Raw genomic sequence first — 23,308 nt, forward strand, 5'->3', positions numbered from 1 at the left:
TAATATGTAAAACGTTTGCGTTATAACTCGAATTCACAATATCAAAATAACAATGTCTCGCAAAGTAACATAAGAAGCACAGACAATATGATGGAGAACAGTTACAGATCAAAAATGAGTCTGAAGATAAAAAGATAGAGAGAGGGGAGAGAGAGAGATAAAGGACAAAGCATAAGAATACAATTATAAATCAAGAAACCAAGCCAACATCTTTTAGTAAAATTTTATATTTACACTACTTAAATGATGAGTAAGGCTATAATCGAACCTAAGTTTGTAAAAATTTACAAACTTTACCAATATCCATTTTTGGTGGTAGTCATGACTAACATTTCAATAAGGATGCGACATGAATTATAAAAGATTCATCTTTGTGCCCAATAGTCATTTTGTCTACCATCAATTCATCCACATTTAGTCAAATGCCATTTCGTCTAATAACCAGTTGGTCGAATAGCCAACAAAGTTAAATGAGGTTAATAGTATGGGAGAGAGTTTTTGGTTTGTTTTGCCTGTTAAAACACTATAAAGAAATTTAGAATAAAAGGCAAAAATATGCTAAGATTAAATTCTGATATGTTATCAAGGTCGTCTGCTCTGAAGTTTCAAGAGTGACAATTTGGATATTAATCTGTGTTCATTAAAAAAAAATACCGAATCCCTTTTTGCTAATATATATATTTTTTTCTGATTTTCGATAAACCTAAATCTGTGCTACGTTTAGATCATAATCAAATGGATAATGCTATTGAACTGTTATTAACGTTACGAATAAGGCACATTACGCTTTCGTGACATATCATAATTCATGAGGCTTCAGTATGCAAATTAGTTAACCGATGAGATGTCATATTGAGATTGATAGGCTTATGTCACAAAAGCCTTTTTTTCTATGATGAGCGCACTAGCATGTTGCACATGGCTTTTGCTTGCTCTCCAATTAGAGCTTCTGATTGCTTGTTTTAGGGGTTTTTCATAAATAATTATTGCACCATTCTTTTTGTATTAGTGTTGAGAAACTACTAGACAAGTTTCAATCAGCAAAGTGCTGGTTTTCATGTTGTATTTTGATGTACCAGTTTGGAAAAGGTTGGCTCTTGCTGTACTCAGTATACCATGCTTTTCCTATGCCATATACTGTGTAAGTAGTATTATCTATTGTATTGTTCCTGCTTGAACGAACTTGAACATCTGGATACAAGTCAAGCACAATGAAGTCCTTTCATCTGAGAGTCTTTGTTGCTCTGTGTTTGTGTGCTTCCTTGAATGACTTTGTGCATTGCAGTGAATGGTCTTCTGTGTACCCTTTTCATCATGGACTATTCACAAGAAAGCACTTTCTAAAGAGGAGAATCCTATATAGCTCAAACTGCACTGCCTCCTTTCAACTAGAACTTCTCAATGCAGGTGATGTTCATCCAAACCCCGGACCTTATAATTATATTCAACATGAAGAAGTATCGCCGACGTCACTTCGACATGGTACAGCTAATGTTCATCTTACGATCAAGTATTCTTCTGCTACCCTTCTTGAATTGAGGAATTCTAAGAGAAATCTCCCATTAGACATTTGTAACCTCATTCACTCATATGGTATTCAAAGGGGTAAAACACGGCGAGGAACTCGAGGAGGCCGTAGAAAGAACTCTATTACACGTGATATTAAGCACCCAGGATCGTCATCATCATCTTCGAATCTTCAACTCTGTTCTGTAAACGTACAGTCTGTACGCAATAAGACTGTCCTCATTCACGATTTCATCTGTGACAGCAAAGTAGACGTGGTTGCCATTACAGAAACTTGGCTTAATAGAAATGACTCAGCAGTTCTGCACGAACTTACTCCCAATGGGTATCAATTTGTTCATCATCCACGAAGTGGTCGCCGTGGCGGCGGGACTGGCCTTGTGTTTAGAGAGACAATTGATGTCCGTGTGGCAGCTGCTGGTGAGAAGAACTCTTTCGAGTTTGCTGAATATCTTGTCTCGTATCAGTCATTTAATGTGCAATTGATTAATATTTACAGACCGCCATACTCAGAATCTCATCCTGTAACAGTTTCATCATTCATATCTGAGTTTAATGATTACATCCAATGTCATTTGTTGTCTAATCTCCCATTGCTAATTGTTGGGGATTTTAATATCCATGTGGATACCGTCAAGGCAGAGGCAAGAGCTTTTTCGGATCTGCTCGAGTCTCTTTTTTGCACACAATTGGTCAATTTCAGTACACATATTCATGGTCATACCCTTGACTTGATGATTCATCGACAGTCAGATGAAATTATAGTTGGCAAACCCTGGCCACATAGTTCTCTTCTGTGTGATCATATTCCTGTTATGTGCACTCTTAACTCATACAAACCTCCACTGCCTTCTAAAGTAATGTCATTCCGTAGGCTTGGAGTAATTGACATTGATGCGATGAAGTTTGATATAGCCAGTAGTGATCTTTGCAAACATACACCTTGTGATCTCGAGGAATTTGTCTCATTTTATGATGTAACACTAAATAGTATCTTAGATAAACATGCACCTGTTGTAACTAAAAAAGTTGTTCTGCGAACTCAAGTACCTTGGTTCACTGATAATGTAAGGATTGCAAAAATACAGAAAAGGAAAGCTGAAAAGCGTTGGTTAAAATCTAGGACGATAAGCGATTGGATTAGGTATAAGTCACTGCGCAATCACATGTTGCATGTGTTAAATGAAGCTCGCAGAATCTATCACAATGATTTGATTATGGAAAACAAAGGTGATCAAAAGCAGTTATTTCGTGTGGTGAAGTCTCTGTTGAATATTGCGAATAAACAACCTGTAATACCATGCATTATTGACAAACAGGGCTTTGTGGATGATTTAGGCAAGTTTTTTCAGAACAAAGTAATATAGATCCATGAAGATATTGAGTCAAGATTGAATGCAAGCAGCAATCCAAAGACAAATTATCTTCAGGTCTCCTCCCATGACGTACCTGACTTTATTAACTTCACTCTTCTGTCAGAACAGGATGTTAAGAAACTTATAACTAAGTTCAGCAAAAAGTCTTGTGCATCTGACCCAATGCCCACAAAGATTCTTTTACAGTGTACGGACACACTGATTCCCACCATTACATCTCTAATTAATCTCTCATTGTCATCTGGTAATTTTCCTTCGCGGTGGAAAACCGCGATAGTTAAACCATTATTGAAAAAACCTGGTTTGGAAACAAAATTCTGTAATCTTCGGCCTGTAAGTAATCTGAAGTATGTATCAAAGCTTGTGGAAGGTGCTGCATATACGCAAATAATGAATCACCTCGACCGCAACTCTCTTCTTCCAATTAATCTGTCAGCCTATATACAGTATCACAGTACTGAAACCACACTGTTAAGAATTAAGAGTGATATTCTCATGGCTATGGATGATAAGAAAGTCACCTTATTACTTTTATTAGATCTTAGCAGCGCATTCGATACCATTGATCATACTAACCTATTGCATACACTAAATAGACACTTTGGTATTAAGGGTGTAGTACTTGACTGGATAGAATCATATCTAACTGACAGATGTCAGCGGATCCAAATTGATGAAACTGTGTCTGAAATTTTCTCAGTACCTTTCGGAGTCCCGCAAGGGTCCCGTCTCGGCCCTCTACTCTTCACTTTATACACAAGTCAACTCATTACAAATATACATAGTCTATTTCCTAAAGTATCTTGTCACTGCTACGCAGATGACACACAGGTCTATCTGTCTTTTACGCCAGACTTGCTTGCTCAGCAGCAGAGCATCTCTCTTCTAGAAGATTGTGTTGGTTACATACGTGAATGGATGCTGCATAACAAACTTATGCTTAATGACAGTAAAACAGAATTACTAGTTATCGGCACATCTAAACAACTGAATAAGCTAGATTTTGACGGGATATCAGTTGGCAGTTCAGTCATAGAACCAAACTCTAATGTAAGAAATCTTGGTGTATTTTTTGATTCGCAATTGAATATGGAAGCACATATTACCAATGTGTGCAAATCTTCATTTCACATGATATACAACCTCAGACGTATACGAAAATACTTTGACAATGAAAGCATGAAAACAATTGTCCATGCATGCATTATTAGTAAGGTAGATTATTGTAACAGTTTGTTGTATGGGCTCCCTCATCTCAAATTGGGCGTCTTCAGCGAGTACAGAACGCATGTGCACGGCTGATTTGTAGTCAATCTAGATTTTCAAGGATTACCCATGTATTAAAAGATCTGCACTGGCTTCCAGTTCGCCAACGAATATCTTTCAAGATTTTGCTAATTGTATACAAGGCACTAAGTGGTCAAGCCCCCAGTTACATTTCTGAGCTTTTACAAAGAAAAGTTCACAGACATTCTCACAACCTGCGTAGTTCTAATGATAATTTGCTCCTTCACATCCCCGCTCGTAATACAAAGATAACTTTGGGAGATCGCGCTTTTGCCTGTGCAGCCCCAAAGTTATGGAATGGTTTGCCGTATGTTGTGAGATCCTGTCCATCAATAGAAACGTTCAAACTTAAATTGAAAACCTATCTGTTCAAATAACTCCCATACATTTCTTTTACCCCCTTTTTCTAATTCTGTTTTTCAAGCATTTCACCAGCTCTAAATTGCAGCGCAGTAGAATATATGCACATAGTTTCTGCGCTATATAAATTAGTATATTATTATTATTAAAAGCCGACATATACGACTTACAACGTTCAGTTGGTTATAATTACAAATATGAATCTATACTGAAACACTAAAGATGGTCACTGTGGTCCGGGCAATCAATTATTTTGTTAATTTGATTAACGTTACAAGCAAGAGATGGCGCACTGCAATGCCAACGCGGCGATGGCTTTGTTCTTCCTATCCCATTCAAATTCCACTGAAAATGTACGGTTTCATATCTGCGTTAAAAACAAAACGTTTAGCTTTACGAATGGCAAAAAAAATTGCTTGAGCTAAACCTCGGATCGAAATATTAATAGCTGCCTTTAAAAACTTTTTTTCTGATGTAAAAAAAGTGTGCTATGGTGTAAAAATGTATCAATTTAACGCATTCTACAAGTTTTCTTTTAGTCCCAGAGGGCGCACATGATGACAAGCAACCCATACGGGCTGAGATCATCTTCTTTCGTTTCCGTAGAATGGTAGGAGAGGAACCAATTTCCATCTGTTCTTTCTAGCTGGAGCCCTAAGCTAAACACAAGGCACTCTGCCCGCCTGGAACCAGCGAAGAGATCGCTAACAATCGGTTGGTCCAATGGCAGTCTCCTTGCCGTAAGTGTTTCCGCTAGCTGGTAACAAAATTGATTTAAAAAGAATAAAACGTTCACATCATTGGAAAGTTTTCACATCATTAGAAGTACTTTTACACCATTAGAATTAACTTTCACATCATCATTAGAAAATGATAATCAGATAAAGTTATACTTTCACATCATTAGAAATGTAGATGAATGTTTAAATCTTAAGTCGTTAGGTTCATTTTAGGAATCAACTTAAATATGATATTCATATATTTTCAGAGTATAAATAGATTGTATTTTCATTTATTTTTCATATTTCTCATTTCGTATTCACATAAAAAGCAGCAACAGTAGTGCATAATCATCAAGTTATGAACAACTTAGAAGTATACAAATCTAATGATACAATCAGTAGTCTTATAAGGTAAAAGCTTAATTTAAGTCAAAAAATATGACGGGGCCTACATAAAGCAAGCTTGTTAAATTGGTTGTGTTTTAAAAAGAGGGTGGGATGGAATCTGCGATATATTGAAAAGCATGGCCACGAGATTCACCGTTACCAGATTATTCATAATACTAAATACCAGCAAAACACGGATTCTTCTTACCACTTTAATAATTGACCGTTTCTCCTCCTCCGAACACTCGTACAGAATTCTCCCTTGATCTTCATTCAATGCTGAAAGTGAAAAAATAATGGAATAATACAAATATTGATAACAAATGGATGATAAATAATGAATAAATAATACAAATATGAATAAATAATGATTTCCAAATTTTCTTTACAGATGAAAAGAAAAGAATAGTTTTAAGGGACAGAGATGAACATGCAAATCCTCCGAGATTCCTGCTGTACTCGAAAAGACAAGAACAGTGCTCGAATTGAAATAAAAAGTACTTTCATTCATGTGACGCCATAATGTGTCGTAATTTTTCTGAGCTACTTTGCTAAGTTTTTGTTTGTTTTGTTTTATTATTTTTACCATGTACACATGGTAAATTTCTCTGATCTTAATATTCAATCTTGGTTGTGCACATTCACAGTCTGTACAGGTATGTGTGTGACGAGGGTGTAGATCTAAAGCTTGTGTGGGGGAATCATAATCTTCGTTCCTATTTCTGGCAAGCCTTGTTACCCTCACCCTGAAGGGAACACTCCGGACACCCTGGGACCAGATATGCTTGTTTGGAGAGTGTTTTTCATGGCAAGATTTCTGGTAGCCTCCTTCGTTGCGAAAATTATAAAATAATTGCAATTAAATTATTCAGTAATTGACCCATTAAAATGGCTTGAAATGAATGGATAAAATGATTACATAATTAAGTATTCACTATATGCAAATGGTAGAATAGTTGTGAAAGTATTCTACTCACATATCATATGCTTAAAACAAAAAAAATACTTACAACCCATTAGATCCACTAAATAGGACGTGCAGACGAGGATGTTACTTTCATCTCCAGTCGGAAAAATATGTTCTCCTTCTATCAATATCACGTAAGAAACAAAACAAAAATGAAATCACGTCGGTGCGTTTTTCTCCCATCTTCATGACATTCAAAGAAAATCTACACTTTCATCCTTTGTTTTTTTTTCCGTATACAAAATACATAAAACATGAAATGATAGATGTCAAGGTCGCAGTACAGTAAGAAATAAGGATAAAAAGGTAAATATACGACTGGTAGTCCATATTCAGCTGCATTGTTAGATTGCTGCTGGTCTTCCAGCTAGTTTACTTGAATGATAGCAATGGTCATCATAATTGTATAGGAAGCTGACCGTTGATGATGATAATGATAATAAAAATTATGATAATAATAACGTTAATAACAATGATAACAATAATAATAACAACAACAATGATAATAATAATAATAATAATAAAATAGAAGAAGAAGAAGAAAGAGAAGAGGAAGAAGAATAGGAAGAAGAAGGAGAAGAAGATGATGATGATAATAATAATAATAATAACAATAATAATAAAAAAACATTTCATATTGCCCCCATCTACCCAACATCCTAAAATCTGAGTTAATTATTGCAGATCTCATAACCTTTTCTTCCTCTGCCTCCATAAAGCTTGGGATAAAGAAATTGGTCTATTTTTCTTTGGTTCTGTCATTTTTTTGTCTTCATACCTGTATCTTTTCATCATCGATGCTATTCCCTTCTATGTTATTTTCTTTTTCTTCTCTCTTCTTCCCAAAATCATACAAATTATCATATTTGCGACTGAAATCCCAATCAGTTGATTTTCTAAATAACTAAGCTGTTCACAATGGGGAGGGGGGATGTAGAATAAACAAACCTCGAAACTGAAGCCCGCCACCTGTAGGTAAGGTTGGATATCATTGAGATCGGGACAGCCAAGCTTCTCCTTCATCATCTCCCGTGTCGTCTGCTTCCCTCCTTCTCTGACAAGTAAAGCATTCAATGCTGTCTGCAACTGTAAAGATGGAAAGGGGAATTTATTTCAATAGCAACATAGGAGCTAGTTGCTGCCATTTCCTATATACTTTCAGACGAGCCTGAAAGTTACAGTATCGTATGTCATATACGACCATGACGACGTTTGGATATACGACACATTTTCATGTCTGAATGCTCGTCTATTGGTGCGTAATTCCATGTTTGAATCTGAATGGTCGTAATATTCAAGGGGATCCACACTTTAAAAGCTTTACTTTTTAGTGGACCCCCCTCCCCTTATTTCCATTTATGCTCAATGTTATACTGTTTGTTTGTGTGTGTTACGAAGTAAGAATGCTCGTCTGTAAAATTGTACTTGATGTGTATTACTTGATATTGCTTTGTATTATGTTTTTAATGGAAAAGGAATAAAAAAGAATTGAAGAATATTCACTTACCGTATCATGAATTACGTTGTATTTATAAATATACGACATTGGAAAGTGCATTTTAAGTAGGGTTTCTGTATCTATTATCTATCTTAATTTGCCCCCCCCCCAAAAAAAAAAAGCCGATTTGAATACATTTGTAATTCTGATAATTATCAACTATATCTGACGTTATAAGCCATTTTCCCACTATGAAATCACTAAAGGTTCCAAAATTGAAAAAAAAAGAGAAAGAAATGAGGTTTAAACTCACCATGATGTTCAGACTGTCTAGTTGGATAGGATGTTTGAGAAGTAGAGTTAGGGACTGACGGACATCCTTGAGATCTTGATCAGGCAAAGACAACATTGCTTTTAACTGATCTCGAATCTCACCTAGGTCTCGCACTGGAGCTGCATGGATTAGAGAAAGATAATAGGAATGGTTACTGGTACATATTTATATAATATTGACTGGCCTCGAGGGGAACATCAAATATATTGCCAGCAAAAGAGTCATATTGGCCCGAGTCTTTAGACGAGGGCAATATGGGTCTTTTAAGGGCAATATATTTGATGTTCCCCGAAAGAAGAGCCAGTCAATATTTTTATCATCATCCAAATCAGATATCTAGAGCAAAAATCATGATAATGGTGATATTTCTTTTTAAAATAGTTCTATTGTGTCATGTTAATATAAGGGTCTAGGCTCTGCACTTTACCATTATGACGTACTTGCAAGCGCTCGGATCCAGTGATGTCTTTATTATGACGTATATTGTTGGTGCGCAGATCCTCAAATCCTCACATCCTCAAATGCCCGGATGTGAGGCCAGGGGGGTGTTTCACAAAGATTTAAGTATGACTTAGAGTCGCACTTAAATGCCGGGTTGCGTACGGTATGAAAGGCTTGACCGTATTGGTCAGATCGTCTCAAGAGGACGCGCACCAATGCGTATCTATCAATGAGATCGCGCGTTGCATATCTTGTACGCGTCGGCATTTAAGTGCGACTTAAGTCATACTTAAATCTTTGTGAAACACCCCCCAGGGGGGTGTTTCACAAAGATTTCAAGTAGTCGCACTTAAATGTCTTGTTGCGCGCAGTATATAATGCATGACAGCATTGGTCAGATCATGCCAAGAGGAGGCGCACTACTGCGTATTGATCAATAAGATTGCGCGTTGCATATAATGTACGCGTCGACATTTAAGTGCGACCTAAGTCATACGTAAATCTTTGTGAAACACCCCCCAGGGGTGTTTCACAAAGATTTAAGCATGACTTAAGTCGCACTTAAATGCCGACGCGTACATGATATGCAACGCACGATCTTATTGATAGATACGCATTAGTGCGCGTCCTCATCACACGATCTGACCAATGCGGTCAAGCCTTTCATACCGTACGCAACTCGGTATTTAAGTGCGACTCTAAGTCATACTTAAATCTTTGTGAAACACCCCCCTGGGTGGTATTCTGTAACTCTGTCATAACTTTTGTCATAAATTTTGTCATTTGACACCGCTATGATTGTCACAAATCGGTATTCTGAACATTGTCTTTTCCCTGTCATATCTCTCAAAGTTCCCACCCATCTTTTCGGAAGCAAACCAATCAAAATCATCGTTAGTTCCAAGTTGGAGCCCTTCTATCCAATAGGAAAGCCCCGTGGCAAGTAGGTCGTATCCCTAAAACAGTTCCTGGCATCGCGCAACTACGCGTATATTGATGCGCTTAATTACAAAAACCGTGTTTACACATGACTCGGCTCGAGTGTTGAATCCTCAAGCAGGGTCGAACGCTGCGAAGAGGGCATGCTGTGATCGCGTTTATACGTACATATAAAAAGGCGAGTTCAACACGGCTCGCGGATCTCGAACGGAAGAAGAATTATGACGTCGCAAATTAAAGGCGGGAAATTCACCGCCGGAATCGAATCTTGTCCGTGCGAACAACAACAATGCCAAAAGTGAAAGCGCGCGCAGTGACCTATGTCAAGAGGATTCGACACGGCTTTCTGTTTACACACGAAAAAATTGCCGTGTTCGACGCGGATCACAGTGATCGCGTTTACACAGCATAAAATTGCCGTGTTCGACACGGCTCGCGTGTCGAACCCCCGAGCCGTGTCCCTGTGTAAACACGGTAAAAGAGAGACAGGGAGCTGTGAAGAATTTTTAGAGAAGTATAAAAGTAAGGAAAACAGAGAAAAAAGGGAGGAATAAATATGTAGGGCATAACTAATTGTAGCATGAAAAAAAAATTTTGAAAATTGTCATGGAAGATGAGTGAAACTAATACCACAATCTAATCTAAATAATTTAATTGTTTGCTTGACATTCAGTCGGCAGTGTATCGGGATATTTGGTACTAAAAGATATGACAAAATTTATTACTGAGCCCCGTGTCATAACTTTTGTCATATCTTTTGCTTGTATAAAAGGATTACGCGCATTTAAAGTCGCGTATTTTTGCTGCGCGCTAAAGAGAAGAGACCAAATTTATGACAATTTTTTGACAAAAGTTATGACATCCACCAGAATACCGATTTTGTCATATCTCTGAGATAAGATAAAATATGGAGAAAAGACAATGTTCAGAATACCGCCCCAGGGAAAATACAAAGGTATATTTTGCGTCGTCTCTGCATGCAAAGTAAATATGCGCATTGAGACCGAGGAAAATACAAATAATATACTCATCCCTTCCCGATATTTATGAATCTAGGGCAATACGGTTTTGTAAATGACCAGCTCAGATGTCTGATACGGGTAATAATGTATATTAAACAATACATTAAACAATGATAATATTGAATTATCATTAATAGAAAATATCAGGAATGATTAATGACAACAATAATGAAATATATAATTATCATATCAATAATGGTATTGCCAATGAGCACAACAAAAATAGTAGAATTGAGTAATTATGATATCAATGTTATATCTATATCAAAGATTCCCTTGCACTCCGTAACTGAAAAAAAAAACATAATTGACTTTAAAACTCTAAAGACAGACTTTATACGAAATGACAGCCTTGATCCTGCCACACTTAAATTAAATTCATTTGCAGAACATATTCGACCCCCGGCCCGCTACCGAAGTTTGAATGTACATCTGACACTTACCATCAACATTGAAATGAAGATCACCCCTCGGTGTTAAATCTGTATTTTAATGAAAAGAAGGAGCAAAGACAAAATCAAATCAAATCTGAACGAATGATTGAATCAACAAATAAAAATATTAATTCATAAATTTGAATGAATTACCTCTTTTATTCTACAGATGTCCATTTTAGACATTTAAGAGATTGAAGATTACAATGAAGACAATGATGCAACGATGATGGTGACGATGATGAGGATAGTGACGATTATGTTGATGATGATGATGATGATGATGATGATGATGATGACAGTGATGATGATGTTGATGATAGCGACGAGGATGATGATGGTGATGATGATGACGATGCTTAACACTAACTATGCTTGCAAAACTTGTCATTCAAATAGACTTTCAACTAAATATAAATCTTACCCTTCTTTTGATATGTTTCAATTTTCTTTCTTTTCTTTATTGCACAATTAGCCTCTTCTCTAGCCAGTGCATTTTAAATGTCCGTATCGTTTTAGTCTTGTCATTATTATTATAATTGTGATGACGGCGATGACGAAGGTGGCGGTGATGCCGTGCCTTTCCGAGGTGGTGGTGGTGGTGGTGATGATGATGATGATGATGATGAATGTTATGACGAAGATGGTGAAGTGGTGGTGGTGCCGTGCCGTTGTGATGATTATGACGACGACGAAGGTTGTGGTGCTGGTGGTGGTGATGATGATGATGACGATGTTGATGATGATGGTGGTGGTGATGGTGGTTATGTTGATAATGATGATGATAAAGGTAACTATTAATATAATAATGGTGATGGCGGTGATTAACAATTTTTTTACCAAATGATTCATGACAACGCACCAGAAATTTTGTCTTCTTGTGTACTAGTATTTTTTCCGGGAAGGGGGTTTTACGTAGAATAATATTTCATACACATATACTTACGATCATGTTCAAGTTTATGATCACGGTCATCATCTTTGATGGTCATGAATCCACCTTCACTATCAGGTAGTTGCATGAGCTGAATCGACCGGTCAGCTTTCACAAGAATCTCGAGCATACGGAAAGCTAGTGGGGTGTTGGATGGGATTTCTATGGAACGCTTTCTGTCGTTTGACAGCGAAGCCTCAAGGCTAACCTGAAATACGAATATAATGAGATTTATCTTCATTTATGACCGATACGATAACATATTGAGGGGGTAAATATACATACTTGCAGTCGATAGCAAAATGTTAAGATCACCCTTTAGCGTGTTTATAGTACAGTGACGTCACAACGAGAATGGTCAGCATTATTTACGGTTACACTTCGTAATTCCGAAGGTGCGTAACCTATACCTCGATGTTCGTTAGTCCGAAAACGAAAAAGGATTCGTTAATCCGAACATTTGTGGCGTAGTTCCGAAGGTTCGTTAGTCCGAAAACGAAATGAGGCTCGTAATTCCGAAGGTTCGGAAGTGCGAAAACGAAATGAACAACGAACCTCATTTCGTTTTCGGATGAACGAACCTTATTTCGCTTTCGGATTAACGAACCTTCGGAATAACGAAGCTTCGGAATTACGAATGTACACTGTAAAAACTGTGGTGTTAAAACTGACACCAATTGGTGTTAATAGAGACCACACCCTGAGGTGTTAAAATAACACCCTAGAGATTGAACATGCACCAAAGAGTGTAAATATAACAACCGTAGGTGTTGTAATAATACATATAGATGTAAAACTAACACCACCAATTTAACAGCGGTGTAACTGGTGTGGTCCTCTATGTACACCGGTTAACACCACAGTTTTTGCTGTGTTACGTAATTTACGGATGAGCCTTGGTGTAGTGGTTCTGACTCTTGCCTTGTAAAAAGAGGGCCGTGTGTTCGAATCACACCACGGTCTGGCGTCCTTTGGCAGGGCGTAATCCACACTTTGCCACTCCCGACCCAGGTGCTAAATGGGTACCCGGTAGGATGTGAAAGTCATTATAGCTTGTCCAGTACTGTGTGCACCTCACCGGCAACTGACTGGGATACTCCCCAGGGAGTGGAGGATGTGCACACACTGTGTGCGGGAATGACTGATTGAATCCGATGACCGGGGTAATGATATAATATCTGTAAAGCGCTTAGACACGTCGTTCCGGTGTATTAAGCGGTATATAAAAGCGGATTTGTATTATTATATTGTTATTATTATTATTATCATTTTTATTATCATTAATTAATATTATTATTAATATTATTATTTTGTATTATTATCATCATTATTATTGTTGTTGTTATTAGTATTAAGCTCACACTATTAAAGAAACTCCTTGGTTTCATGCATGAAGAGGTGTGACTGTATAAAAAAGTTACCTGTATTTAGGTCTAGTTCAAATTTGAACTAGACAAATCAGCACTCCGAAGTGCAGTCACTAGACACGCTCTTTAAGAGCTAAATTAGCACTTCCTTTTTTTAGAGTGTACAGTCAAGAGCAGTACAATATATTCAATAGTAATGAAATTGGAGACAACGTTGGCAGAAAATTATCCAAAAATGGTAATGTTTTACCCAGGCATTTAGCGAAAGTAAAATTAATCGAAACGAAGAGCTAATTTAGCTCTTAAAGTGCGTGTATAGTGACTGCACTTCGGAGTGCTGAATTGTCTAGTTCAAATTTGAACGAGAAAAATCAGCACTCTGAAGTGCGGTCACTATACACGCTCTTTAAGTGCTAAATTAGCTCTTCGTTTTTTAGAGTGTTCTAGTAAACAGCCTTTTGCATGTCTCATCAATTTCTGGTGAAGTCTACGTCAAGGTTAGCAAGACTGTACACTATACTGTCTTATTCAGTCTGTGGAGTTGAAATTTGAGTGTCATGGGTAATAAATAAAGTTCAGGAAGTGAAAGCGAGCATATCGTTTATAAAAGCATGACCACTTGAAAGCATTCGTGAAAAGAAAAAAAATGTGAACGCAACCTTGATATAAGTGGAAACATAAACCAAGTATTTCTAATTATTAGCTATATGACAATGAAAACAGACTGGTTTCATTAGCGAAACTTAATATTCGTTGAAATTTATGTTTAAACTGTATAATGTTGATTATTCTCATTTTTCATATTAAACAGGGTATTACCCTTTAAGTTGAAAGTTGAATCATTGAAATTTGTATCAGAAGCATACGATTCTTTTTTCACATGCAATTGTAAGCAAATATACAAAAGTATAAAGTAATTTGAAGAAAAGCAGTGAATCTAGGATTCGCGGTATGTTTGTCAAAATATCGACCACTCGGTCAATAAAAATATATTTGAATCCAAGTTTGCACGTAAACATTTACATAAGTAATCGCAAATATATGATCATGTCAACAGTTTCTACTGAATAATCGGCATTTATTTGCTCTGCTGTATATATTAAGTCTTTTTATATCAATGTTTGTATAATTCCTCAATCATATCGCATACCCTCCACAAACATGACAAAACGCTGATAAGTACTTTTAAACCTCTGGAGACTTGATCTTTGCCTTGAAAGAAATTTTGTTTGAATTATGGAAAGAATTTGATAAATGAATTTATTACTGTGATGAAGAATAATATACAATTATCAAATCAACGTTCTGATTGGCTCACCGAATGCGCTGATCCCGTAACATTTCCATCGGCCGATCCACTGGTTTGAACATCTGTTGTGATTTTAGACTCTGCTTCTGTGCTCAGTGTAGTCACGACAAGGCAAAGCGTATTGCGTTTCGTCGACATCACTTCTTTGATGAAATCATTTTTCACGTTTACTTTCCTTTAAAGATGAATAAAGGATAGAAGGTTCATATTCTACATGGAAGGTATATGTGATTATACAGGTGGGGAAAATAACGATCATGACATGGTTAATGATCAATGCATTTACACACTTTAACTCCCCGTGACATCAAATTCGATTGTATAGCTGAAAACAGAAAACAATAAATATTCAAATATATACGTTTTCGTCAAAAACATGAACGTAAATAGTTATGAATTTGTTTAATCCTAACATTTTATCTCGTGACTAATTTTCAAAATAATATATAAAGAGATTGAATCGTGATACTAAAATTTCATGTGAGGGACCTGCTGCTTTGTTATTATTTGTTTCATTTACTAAATATAGTCATGTACTTTTTATTTTTTCTTTAAAATATGTACCATTATACAGTGCGTATCAAAAAAAAGTTTACACTTAGAAAAAATCCTGTAAAATTATATATTTGTAATATCCTGACGATTTTTCCACATTTTAGCATTGGTACAGATCCATTTAAGCAAATGACGATATAACTGTCGAAAAATATTTCCGCTTGAGTGAGCACCACTTACTTTTGAAAAGTTGGTGAAAAATGATTTGCGCAGAACTTTGAAATAGTTATGCGAATAAAAGTAGACCTTAATCATGAAGAACACGTGGAAATTAGTTAGTAAAATTGATTTGAAGATATCTTTTACCTTTTTAAACGTGTTTCCTTCCCCAAACACTTCGAAGAGTGCATTGCGCCTCATCCCACTCCTCCCCCACACACCGAGTCCATCGTGACGATATTTGCTTTACACTGAGCTGTGACTTACATGAAATGGCTTAGGCTTGATTTTCATTTTGTTAATCATTGCCAAGCTTGGGAAAAGTGTGGAGAAACAAGTATTAAATGAAAAATCAAATGTAAACCAACTTTAAATGATAAAAATTTAGTGAAAAATGCCGGAGATGTCTGATATAAACTTTTGTTCAGATTCAGTTATGTCCTCAGATCCAGCTGGCACAAAAAGGGTAAAGGTTGTGCTTACTAAGTATTGTAATTTCAAATTTGGGCGGCAAAATTGTTACAAAATGCTTGAATGTATCCGTTTTATGTCAATTGGCTAAAAGTGCTAGGGAAATTTATGAGAAATGCTTCGCAGTTAAGTTTGAGTTTGCCCTTTCCCCTTGACACAGCATGAAAACAAGCATTTCTGCGCAAACAGATTTCTGCCAGCTTTAGAAAAATGGACAGTGCTCACTCAAGTGTAACATTCTGTCAAAACTTTTACCTTCATTGGATAGATGAGACCCAAACTCATAATTATATGTGAAAAAATTACCCACATGTTGTATATTTTTTAATTCCCAGGGCTTTTTCAAAGTGTAAACTTTTTTTGATACGCACTGTATATGCTTGCAATTGTCTATTGATAATCATGTTAATTTCAGCACGCTATAGAGCCAGTAGACACTTCGAATGAACTAAAACAAATATGTAATCAATCGAGACTACCAGTTGTATATTCTGCATGATTATTTGCCATTGATATATATGTTGATCAAGTTTTATTTGAAGCCATTAAATTTGTACTCCAGCTCTGTTCCAAGAACTTGGACAATCATGACAATAGCAATTATCTAATTAACTGCAAGCCTAACATGTTTCATTTCATTTTATTTATTGGTTTACGTGTCACATTGTTGTAAATAATAACAATGAACATAACATAAAGTGATATTACAAAACAAGCTTACTGAGATGATTGTAGTAATTTAGAATAAAAACGGAGGGGCTTGCCAAAAAAAGTAAAGCTAATACGAAAGGCAACCCCTAAACTTTGTTTTCGTATCAATGATAATTATTGTCAATGTACACTTTGCAAAACAAACATTATCTGAAAAATGCGTAAAAAGATAAATATTAGTAACAATACATTAGGAGAGAAGGTGGGTAGACGGGGGAGTGAAGTGCAAATAATAACGAAAAAGAAGGCGAGTAGCAGAAACAAGTACTTTGTCGAGTAATAGTTCTTAATAAAAAATGACGAAATTCAGTTTGCGTTTGAAAATATTTAAATTAGAGGATTCGTTAAAATATTGAGGCAGAGAATTCCAATAGGCAGCTCCGGAGAAGACAAATGATTTTTTTTATTTGCAAATAAAGTTCTTGTTATTAAAGGAAGGAGATAATAATTTCGTTGCTTTATTGGGTAGTTGTGGACAGATACATTTTTACGGAACATATTAGAGAAAATAGCGGGGAGATCATCCCAATTAAAAATGAATTGCCCAAGTTTTTAAAATGTCATTTAAAAAAAACAAGATATCAGTATGTGCTCTGAATTGTGTTTGAAAAATCATTATAAGAGATTTTTTCTGGAGCAGTACTTCATCGTGTTTGTTTTACACATTCCCAAGCAATTATTCCATACATTGGGTGTAATAGTCATGATAAAAATCGCTAGAGGGTATTCATTTGTCTCGCAATCTACTATGGTCAACAAGGAAATTCGTGATCACTCTCGCAAAAAGTGTTCACTGGCTTTCTAGGAAATTCGTGATCACTCTCGCAAAAAGTGTTCACTAGCTTACAAGTTCACGAGCTTCCGAGTGCCGCTGCAACTCTTTATCAAGTGACAAGGATTGTCCGATATCGTACTCTATTTATACGGCTTATTTGCATAAATCCTGACCAATCACACCGTACGGATCAGTGCCCACCTATTGTTCTCGCGTTTGTGCGTACGGTCTTGGAGATTAGTATAAATAGAGTACGATATCGGACAATCCTTGTCACTTGATAAAGAGTTGCAGCGGCACTCGAAAGCTCGTGAATTTCCTTGTTGACCATAGTAGATTGCGAGACAAATGAATACCCTCTAGCGATTATTTCAATCCGCAATAATGAACCTATTTAGTCATGATAATGTTAACAATGTGCGAGCAGGGAGAAAATGTTTATTAATCATGATTCCAATATTTCTAGAAATCGTTTTTCATATGATAATGAGACTTCCTGGATAATTTGTTATCAATAAAGACACCGAATCTGGTATATAAACATTTTCAATAACGATTGATTTGATGACTCATTTTGATATTATGGCAATATTCCATCGTCACACACATAGTTACTACCCCTGAGCACGCAGCCTCACGCACGTGTACTAACCCTTGTGCATTCATGCATGTATCCTGTATATGAATCATTATTTACCTTTCTTTATAAGCCTAGTTTGCTAGTTCTTGTATGTCGAGTGATTTATACCATGGTCACATTTGTTCTACGGGGGCCGTACGGCGAGTCAAAAACAGCTGTTTTAACATTTTTGTAACAGCTAAATATAGGTGGTTTTAATAAAAATGAATAAAACGGCTGTTTTCGACTCGCCGTACGGCCGCCGTAGAGCAAATGTGACCATGGTATCACAAACACTGCTTGATCATTTTCTTACTGAAATGATAACATGTCCATCTAGATCTGATCGTCACAACTTTTGTTTATTTTTGGAGGAGCAATTGAAACATTATGATTACAAGAACCACGCAAGCACATTTTGCTGAAATTATATAATTCCAGTGACATTCCTTCTCGAAGATGTTCTATAAGTAAACAAAACATGTCACATTTGAGTATTGCTCATTAGTTAGTTACAGGAATTACATTGGTGTATTTTTTAAATGATATCATCAGAGTTATTCTTGCTCACTGAGAAATGTTCTAAGAGAACATAGATTTGATAAATTTTACTTGAACTCTATTTTAACATTCTGGCAACACTCCATGCACCTTCACAGAAATACGACCCCCTGAACACACATCCTCACGCACGTAGACTTGTTGATTCATGCATGTATCCTGTATTTATGAAATAAACAAGGCACTTTAAAAAACATCGATGTAAACATCTGCCATGTTGCCCCGCCCCCCGGCCTTGCCCTGTACAAAAGAGAGGGCAATATTGGCCATATTTCTAATTATTCGCTTGCGTAGTAGGAGCCGATTTTGATCGCTAATTTCAGTATTTGAGAAATCTGGCTGGAACACTGGAACCAGTCTATGAACCAACGCATTTTAGATACTAGTAATGCGCGGCGCTGCCGCGCAGTGCATTCACCTGTCCTTGCACCTGGCCCTTTGACCTGGCCATATACACCCAGCCACTCAGCGCAAGTACGTGCGCGACTGCATGTATGTAACAATATGCTTATTGAGGGTTACTTCGATAAAAGTAAAGTAGTGACAAGCAAACGGGTATATAAATTGTTCCAAATAATAGATTGAATTTAGAGCCTTAGGTAATAATACCAATATTGACTGGCTCTTCTTTCCGGGGAAGAATCAAACATTTTGCCCTTTATAGAAAAACCATATTGCCCTCGTCTTAAGATTCGGGCCGAGATGATTCTGTTGCGGGCGACATATTTGATGTTCCCCTCAAGGCCAGTCAATATAACCTATATGCATACAAGGCATTTTAGCAGATAATGTCATATTTCGCTCGCTACTTTCAATCCGAAACCTACGGGGTAAACATTTGCCATGTTGCCCTCCCCGGTCTTTGCCCATTGTAATACTGTACAAAAACAGAGGGCAATATCGCCCATATTTCTGCTAGTGCGCTTGCGCAGTAGGAGCTAGTTTCGATCCCTTATTTCAGTATATATGCCAAATCTCGTTGGAACACGCATTGTTAGATAATGCGCTACGTGGATTAAACCAAGTGCAAATTTTTTTTACGCGTTAGGTGAGCGCCATGCATGATGCGCGACTGCGCGGTATAAGCAAGGATACCCCAAAGACCTTATAATATATTACTAGACCGATTACCCTCCAAGTTCCTGACATCTGGGCGCGGCCCTGTCGTCTTACAAATAGTTACAACTGATCCAATCAATTCTATGGAAATCCATCAGTGTCACAATTTTTTCTGCAGGAAATTAGAAAAATATCAATTGTAAACAAAGGAGAATACACAAAGTTGTCAAGAAATTATTTATGGATATACATTCATATCTAGAATTTTTTTGAACAAACATGCATTTTATATGTTGACTTTGCTGGCTTTCCATAGTTGCGATTGATTGGATAAATCGTAGCTCTTTGTAAGACGGGCCCCCGGTCAGTATTTTAAACAGAGTGCGCATGCAACAATGATCTTGATTGGTCATTTTAGCGATTGATCGCAAACATTTCTTTTGCGGCCCCGAAGCCCAGGCCAGAAGTAGTTATAGGCAAGCAGACATATTATTCTAAATAATAGCTTATTGCACGTTTTACAGCTGTAGGTATATGATAATAATATTGACTAGCTCTTTTTCGGGAAACCACAAATGTGTTGCCCTTAAAAGAATCATATTGCACTCGTCTAAAGACTCTGGCCAATATGATTCTGCCAGTTGCGGACGATATATTTGGTGTCCCCCTCACGGCCAGTCAATAATACTTGTATAATATTGTTTACCTTCCTTTTACCGAGTTGATTAGTTCTGGTATGTCGAGTGATTTAATCACAAACACCGCTTTATCATTTTTACATTGATAATTATGTCCATCTATAGATCTGAAGTTTACATCTTTTTTGTTTACATCCGATGAATGAGCCATCTTAATATTGTAATAAAAAATATTATATGATTACAAGTATCACAAAAGTGCATTTGTTGAAATTATATTTTCAAAGACATTCTTGCGCAAACATGCTCTAAAACAATAAAGTTTCTTGCTGAATAATGTTCATCTAGATCTGATCGTCACAATATTTTGTTTATTTCTTCAATGAAGGGGCCATCAAAATATTGTTGAAGCATTATGATGACAAGAATAACACAAGAATGTTTGTTGAACTGATTATATTTTCAGAGATATTCTGTTAAAAGATGCTCTAAGTAAACCAAAAAATGTCACATTTTGAAGAAGATGTAAAATGTGATCTTGTCAAGATATTTGGAATTCTTGATTGTTGTTTTATGCTTGAACAATATTTCCTCCATTTTAAATGAAGTATACCAAAATAGCTGCATGCATCATTCATCACAAACACTGCTAGATCATTTCTTATTGAAATGACATCTAGATCTAATGGCCAGAACTTTTGTTTTCTCTTTAAAGAAGGAACCAACAAAATATTGCTCATAAGTTAGTGACAGGAATTACATAGTCATATATTTTTTAATTTTATTATCAGAGTCATTCTTGTTCGGAGATGTTCTAAGAGAACATAAAATTTCATAAATTTTACTTGAACTTAATTTTAACATTCTTGCAACACACCTGCACCTTCACACACATAGATCCACATCTTGGGTCCCGTCTTGCAAAGAGTTACGATTGATCCGATCAATCGTAACTTTATGGAAATCCATCAGTGTCATAATTTTTTCTACAAGAAATTTGCTAAATGTCCTTTGTGAACAAAGGAGAACACACCAAATCATCAAGAAATCAATTAATTTATGGATAAACATTCATATCTAGAATTATTTTGAACGAACATGCATTTTATATGTTGACTTTGCTGGCTTTCCATAGTTGCGATGGATCGGATCAATCGCAACTCTTTGTAAAGGTCTGAGCGCGACGCAGCCTCACGCACGTGAACTTCTGCATACATGCATGTATCAATATTTACCTTCCCTTTACCGAGTTGACTAGTTCTGGTATGTCGAGGGATCTTTCTGCAATTTGGCCAAAGTCTACTGAAACTTCGATCCGATGATTGCCATCTAACTCGAAACCAGCCACCTCCATCGCCAAAGAAGCCTCTAGTTTACCTAAAGATGATTATAATCACGATGATAACACAGTACAAGTACTTGTTTGTAATCTTTTCACATTATTTGTAGAGTGAGAGAACATTGTTTTGCCACATCAGTATATTCATAAGTGTATTACATACATTATGAGTATAATGTTTTGTAATGAATAAATACAGGGGCCGCGGAACGGTTTTCAAAGTGGGGGCCGGGGGCTGAGCCAAAAGTGGGGGGCTGACCATGCTAAAAATCACAATCATATGGTCATTTTTATAAGCGGCCCCTTAAATAAAAGAGGAAACTTGTACAATATGCCAAATTTAGACCAACGATGGAGGTATGCAAACTTTATCTCTAATTTTTTTAGCAACAGTTTTATGGATGAATGGACATCAAACCTTTGAAAGAAAATTTCGTTTGAATGCACGACTTTTCTCATAAAAAAACACTTTGTTTACAGCATTAGTTAGCATAAAGATCAAGAGTATGAGGTCGTTAATCAGCCTTGCATCTTTTCATGGTATACATGTAAAAAGCACTTGCTTAACATTGATCAAGTATGCATCCTATATGCTTGGAATTATATATGAGAATAAAAATATTTTCTATATGATCGAAATACAATTCAATTATCATTATACAGCTCATAATTATTACGAATTTTATGTTACAAAAAAATAACGACCGGTGCATAAATGATACCTTTAGCTTCGATGGTCAGTGTTCTTTCGAAGTTGACAAGTTCTTTCTTGGTCGGTTTGACCTCATCAAACGCTTTGTCTATCAGGCCGCAATCAATGACATCGGACAATGTGAACGAAGTCGGGTACAAACGAACTTTATTCCAGAAATACTTCTTGTTCTTCTTCACGACAAGGTGATACGGATGGCAGTTGCCTGCATCGGATAAACTTGGAGATGGTATGAGGTTGGACAGGGCTCTGCTGGACACAGAGTGAACAAAGTTGCCGGTTGCCTGATTGAAAATGCTATGTTTGTAAGATAAAGACATGATGAGGTTGTAGCTCAATAAATTATCAGTTCCTTCTGAATGCAAAATTAAAAGTATCAAACTATTGCAGTGGCTGATGTCCTCGTTTATATATAGGCCTTTCTTTGGTTCTTATGTTACGTGTATTCTGTTGATAGTAGTATCATGGAACTTCAGAAGGGTTTTCCAGTGTCAAGTGAAGTATTGCCTTTCAAAGTTAAATCTATTTATATAAAACGTCGGATAAATCCTAGTTAAAACTTTCAGAAGGCGAAAAAAAAATCCAGTTCGGCAAACAGTGTATCGTTATGAAGTGAGAAAAAAAAATTGTCCATGCACGGATTTCTCCTAACAGTGAAATTGTGTTGTTTTCTGTCAGGGAAAACCTCCCATCTATATTATGCTTCCGTTTGGTTCAGTGGACCACTAACAGCGAAGATGACAATATCATCACAGTAATCAATATTATTAACGCCTGCTCTTCTAGTGGACTATTTGGTTTTTCTCCGCACTTAGAGTACCACTGTTTTCAAGCTGATTGAGAATACCAGTATACGCTCCACTGA

At 36.5% G+C, this 23,308-nt stretch overlaps 1 pseudogene; it reads right to left on the reverse strand.

Annotated features, from left to right (window-relative positions):
- Positions 1-5,029: 5,029 nt before the first annotated feature.
- Positions 5,030-23,292, reverse strand: LOC121424912 (annotated as a pseudogene).
- Between the last annotated feature and the right edge of the window lie 16 nt (positions 23,293-23,308).

The sequence above is a fragment of the Lytechinus variegatus genome, chromosome 1, assembly GCF_018143015.1.
Source record: "Lytechinus variegatus isolate NC3 chromosome 1, Lvar_3.0, whole genome shotgun sequence".
Classification (NCBI taxonomy): domain Eukaryota; kingdom Metazoa; phylum Echinodermata; class Echinoidea; order Temnopleuroida; family Toxopneustidae; genus Lytechinus; species Lytechinus variegatus.